Source organism: Gastrolobium bilobum, unplaced genomic scaffold (assembly GCF_033153095.1).
Source record: "Gastrolobium bilobum isolate Gb01-03AN ecotype WA unplaced genomic scaffold, APGP_CSIRO_Gbil_v1 utg20919, whole genome shotgun sequence".
Taxonomy (NCBI): domain Eukaryota; kingdom Viridiplantae; phylum Streptophyta; class Magnoliopsida; order Fabales; family Fabaceae; genus Gastrolobium; species Gastrolobium bilobum.
In genome coordinates this window covers 100,689-106,688 of record NW_026899982.1, presented here as the reverse complement: position 1 = coordinate 106,688, position 6,000 = coordinate 100,689, and the positions used below count along the sequence as shown (strand labels likewise).

The following is a 6,000-nucleotide window of genomic DNA, read 5'->3' as shown; positions in this document are numbered from 1 at the left end:
AAGTGAGGGTGACAGCATATGTTTGATCCTCTTCAGTATTGTCTTTAGGAGTTGTTTAAAGTCTTAATCCCGGGACTCGCCCCGAATCGGACTAGTCATGAAACGATGAACCAGTTGGAATATCTCAAAAATAAAAATAAAATGGAGAGCTCACATCCAACCCGCCCCGACCCGACAAAAAGGGGTTAGTTAGACAATTGAGGAGTAGAGGTGGCAAAATGGTTCGGCCCGTCCCGACCCGCCGCCAACCCGTCAAAAACGGGTTGGACCGCTCCGTCCCGCATTTTGATATGGGCTGAAAATCCCAACCCATCCTGTTTTGTGGTGGGTTGGCGGGTCAACCCTCATAAAAAATAAAAAATAAAGTAAAAAAAATAAATTATATTTTATTAATTTTATAATATTTCTTATTTTCATTTCAAAATTTTCTTAGTTTTTTTCCAATCTATTCTAGCCTAAATGTATACTAATATTCAGTCAGATATTTTTTAAAAACTTATTTTTGCCTCCATATATGGATAACCTTTGTCATAAATAAAGTCTTTCTTCTTTATTTTTTCTAGGGAAGTACTAAGATAAAAAAATTTCATATCACAAAAGTTTAGTAACAAATAAAAAATGACCCGTGGGTCGGCCAACTCGCCCCGACCCACCGCCAACCCGTTTTGACCCACAACTAAGCGGGGAGGGTTAAGGTGGGTTGGTGGGTTGAAATGCATAACTCAACCTGCCCCATTTTAGGGGTTGACCCATCGGATTCAACACAAATTGCCACTCTATTGAGGAGACTAATTGCGTGGAATGTCTCACACTTTTGTATGTTTCCTATATTAATTGATGTACAATTCAATTCCATAAAACATTGATTGAGACAAATCTTGAAGAGTGGGTTGAGTGTATGAAAGCAAATGTTGTAGTTATGAATGTAAACATGGCTCTATAAGAAGAAGAGCATACAATTCTATTGTCTCCTCTTTAGCCATTGAGAGAATTAAATATTACATGTACAAGTCCATTAGACAAAATATTCTAGATTCTGATTCTTTGAATGCCATGCAGTACTTAAGCATTGTCGGTGATTAATTTTTTTTCAAGTTTGTGAAGATCATTACCTTTCGATGATTGAAAATTTATGATGATGTTACTAAGAGGGGCATAATGTAGTTGTTTTATTATACTCACAATACTAGTATTAAACGAAAATAAAATACAAAAGAACACCTACGGAATATATTGATATATAATATAACCCACATGCATTCTATTTATTATTTATAGTAACTATTTACGAAATAAACATTCATGTTTTTGAACTAGTTGTTGTACCATATTTGTTGCGGTAGATAATCAATTACGCTCTTGTCCACTTGGAATGCTTTGGTAAGAACCTCTGGAGAAATAAGAGGATTTGCTTTAAACAGAGAATTTGCAATTGTGATAACTCTTGAATTTTGATTACTGAGAGCAGCAACAACATTGATGTTTCCCACATTAAGTTAGAAATGAATGAGACCAATTGAGAACACAAACACATCACCCTTGTCAATTACTTTCGGAATAGACGATTGTTGTCTTGATTTGATGTGACAAATCCAACAAGGAGAGTTCTTTCAACTACTACAAGGATCTCTGAGACATGTGGGTGAGTGTGAGGAGGGTTTAAACCCTTTGGTACAAAATCAATGCGACCCAGTGATATCCCAAGTGTGTTTAGTTCGAATAGCTCAGTAACACTCACGAGAGTCACTTGTGAGCTGAGAGGGTTAGAGGCATTGCTGGGTTCAACATGTTTGAAGAAATCTTTAGCTGTAACAAGTTTTGTGTCTTTGTGTAAGATCCCGTTATACACCGGTTTGGTTTGTTATCTTTACGTATGATATTAAGTGCAGTTACAATCATAGCAGTTGAATTAAAATACGGCTAAACTTTTTCTTTTTAGACGTAATTATTTTCTGCTTAAAACTCTTTCCACATTTAAAACAATTCAAAATCGTACTTATAACTAAAAAATCCTGTGGAATACTTAAACCTTGCTTTAGATATCATACATTAATTCTATGACATTACCGGATGGTCCCTATAGACCAACATGACACAAAACTTACTTTATCCATGTTTAACATTGAGCAACCCTTTTGTTTTCCAAAAGTGGTACTAATCTATTTAACCATTAAGTCCAATCTTTTAGTATGTTAAACTAGACTTCTTGAACTTTGTGAAAAGGTATACCATTAACCATTTGGTTAAGTATAGCCCGAGTTACAAAACTCGTAAGATAACTCTTGCATCTGGACTTTCTATAACAAAGCATCAACTTCATGTTTAAACTGGGTATAATTCCCTTTCCCAATAGTTCTAAGAATGGGTCGGATTATAACCCTATGTGTTAAATTCACATAGGTTCAAACCTCACTCAATTTGGAATTCCCTAACTCAAGATATTATCATTTTACTGCATGAATCTTTCGTTGTTGGGGTAGAGTGTTAAAACGCCCATACTCAGCGTTTTGACACCCAACGCCCCAACCCCGATTATGCATGTAAAAATTCCCACTCCTAGTGTTTTAACACCAAGAAGCCTGTTAAAACGCTCTCCTTCAGCATTTTAACGCCTAACTCCTCGAAGGGTTACCCATGCACTAATGCCATTATTGGGATTCATTCGGCCTACAAGTAGTTGAAGGGCCCAGAGTTAACTTAAGGAGCAAGTATAAACCATTTTGACATGAACCTTCACCAATCTTCCTCCTGGTGTGAGTGTCCTGAAATATTACCTTTTTTGCAAAACCATATGACATTGCAATGTAGATCTTGTGGAAGTTTAGCAACTGATAGTAAATTAGCATATAAAGATGGAATAAATAATGTATCTAGTAGTGTGTCAAATAAATTAATTTTTTCCAAACCCATAACAGGAACCTTATTTCCATTTGTAATAGTTATAGGAGCAATGTTATTAGTATCAGGTATATCACATAATAAGGTGGAATCATGGCACATATGCTCTGTAGCACCTAAATCAAAAGTCAAGGATTGAGAAGAAGTAATAGTAAGTGTAGAGGATATACCACCATGAATGGAGTGACTAGCATCAGAAGATTTTCTATTAGCGCTAAGGTTAAGATATTCTTGTTGGTAAATATAAAGTCTCCCCAATGTATATTTTGAGGTCGCTAGGTAATTCCCCTTAAGGTGGTTGTGAAACAGTATTGTTTCCACCAATTATGCGCTTCTTGGAGTTTTTGAGATGTGGGTGTAGAAGTCAGTATTGTTCACGAGAATGACTATTTTTTTGCAATGATCATAGTGGTATCGATTGCTACCATGACCTTTCCCTCTTCCTTTAGGACCTGAACGACCCAAGTGACATGTAGAAGTCGAAGTATAACTAGAAGAGGAGGAACCGCCTCCATAAGGCAAAGGGATCTCTTGGGCAAACAAGTGGTGTATAGAGTGGTCGGTGCAATCATTGGTGATGGGAAACACCGGCTTTATTGCACGACTGTGCTCTTCTCTTGTTGAATGATGTTATATACAACAGTGAAGGAAAGAAAGGGATAAGTTATTAAGATGATGTTATCAGGATCTGATGCTTGAGAAACTCATATTCTGACCCGATGCCAATGAGGAGAGTAAACACCCAATCTTGCTCCTCTTAGGTCACATAGTCAATCATCATCGTTGTTGTGGGATAGTTCTATCAAGCTCATCTTATTTTTTCTTTAGTTGGCCAAGATACTCTGTGAACGATTGAGATTAAGGAAGCTGGTGGGTCATGTGAATTTCTTGTTGAAGCTCAAAGATACGAGAGGCGATATTTTCATGCCCAAAGTGTTACGCAACTGATTCCCAATAGTCCTTGGCAATATCAAAATATTCAAATTCCATTGAGTTTAACAGCTATGTCAGTACTTGGTTGTTGGATGCCTACCAAGTAGTGTATGTGGCGTCAGTATTAGACAAAGCTGGGTCAGTGAGATGGGAGTCTTTGTAGCGCCCACCGAGTGAGACAATGATTTTGCGCTTCCATGACATATAATTCCAGCCATTGAGGAGCATGATGGTGGGATGTCTAGTGTCTGAGACAACACTCTTGTCAGAAGCAACCATGGTCAATGATGGCAGTGGTGCACGATCAAAGAGGTTTTTTGTTGGCCTCTGAGATCACGCTACGAGAGGTGTGTGAGAAGTTTGATGCTTGCCGAGATAGGTAGGTGCTAGCACTAAGAAGGATAACTTTATAATAAATTCATGTGCTAAACAAGAACCTCTTAATATTTTTATTGCAAGGGAGCGATATCCCAATATGATAAACTTAGGTAGCTTTCGAAGAAGTTGCTATACAAGCACTGATTGGTGATGCCAAGGTTCTCCATTAATAGGAAACTAGCGACTATGAAGCAGGACAATGAATGTTGCGACTTCGGCAAGTGCACCGGTCGTAAAAGTAATAAAAGTGTACTGAGTACGAGATCGTTCCCACGAGGATTGGTTTTCAAGCACTAGTTCGCTAACAACGATTTAGTTGGACAATCGAATTTGAGAAGAAAAGAATTGAAATTAAAAACAATTAATAACATGCAATTTAAAATTAAAAACAAGAAAGTAAAAAGATGAAAGTTTTAAAAATCAAGAAAGAGCGTAGTTAAGGTTCTGACTTCCCCCAATATCCTCTTTATGTTATGAATTAAACAATCAAGAATCTGTTCTTAATATATTGCCAATCAATTATTTCTAAGTTAATTAGGGCTCAATTCCTTGTTACCCTAAATCTATGTGATCTTGGAATAACTCTAGTTCCCCGATTATTCCCCAAGAAAACATGCATTAAGATCAAGAATTTAAAGATTGCACAATTACCCTATGTTTATCCCTAGATCACAAGGATTGTGATAAATTTACCAAGTCAGGGTTCATGCACCAACATCCCTATTGTTATACAATTCCCCTAAATCAATCTATAAGGAGAAAACTCATAGTAAGCATTAAAGACAGATAAATTTATTCAAATATAAAAAGAAAATAATTTAGAGATTTTTTAATTCAAAACATAAAGATTCAATTGGGTTCCATCTACCCCTAACTACATAAAAATCTAGCCTAGCATACTGAATTCAAAAGCAATAATAAAGAAAAGAGAACCCCAAGCCTCCATTGGTGTGATGTCGACTTGATTCCTCAGTGCTCCAACTCTCCGCAACAGGATTCCTCCCTCAAGTCTCTGTGTAATTCTTTGGATTGGTTAATTCCCTTTTTTCTTGACTCTCATCTCCTTATTTATAACCATTGAAGCCATATCTTTTTAATTCTCCATATAATCTCTCCATGAATCTTATCAATTAATAAATCAAGATTTGATTTGTTTCCATTTTTATTTAAAATATTATAAATCTGTATCAATTAGCAAATCAAATCAAAATCTTGGGCTGATTGGATTCGTATTTGGGCGCTCAAGCGCGGTACAGGGCGCTCAAGCGCGCTCCTGTGCATAAATTTAGGAATTATGTCTGCCCACACGCGCTCGAGTGGCCATTTGGGCGCTCGAGTGTGCTCCTCGATGGTGAATTCTTATAATTTGGGCGCTTGAGCGTCCTGAATTGCTCAATTTGGCTGATCTTCCTGCCTGGACGCGCTCGAGCATGCTCTTTTCACCCTTGACTTGTACTATTTTGGCTTCCTTAGGTTCATTTTGAGCTGCAACTCTTTGTCATAATTTCTTCATCACTTCTTAGCACCAACAAGTGTGGTTTTACCTTCAAAAAGCAAAGAAAATCAAAACGGTAGCTCAAATTCCTAACTTATGGTTTATATGTTGTAAAACCTTGAATTCCATGCAATCTATGATATATTTCTCATATAATTTAGCCTAAAAACATGGTAAACCAAAGGTTTATCAATGGACAACCAGCTTGAGGCGGCACAAGGGTAATATGGTCAACCCTGAACAATATGACAAATTGATGGACTTTTAACCAGTTTTAGATACTATATTATAAAACT

The 6,000-nt window shown here is 36.9% G+C and overlaps 1 pseudogene; it reads right to left on the bottom strand.

The window, feature by feature from the left end:
• Nucleotides 1–1,313: 1,313 nt before the first annotated feature.
• LOC133294622 (germin-like protein subfamily 1 member 20) overlaps nucleotides 1,314–6,000 on the bottom strand; it is a 29,199-nt pseudogene continuing 24,512 nt past the window's right edge.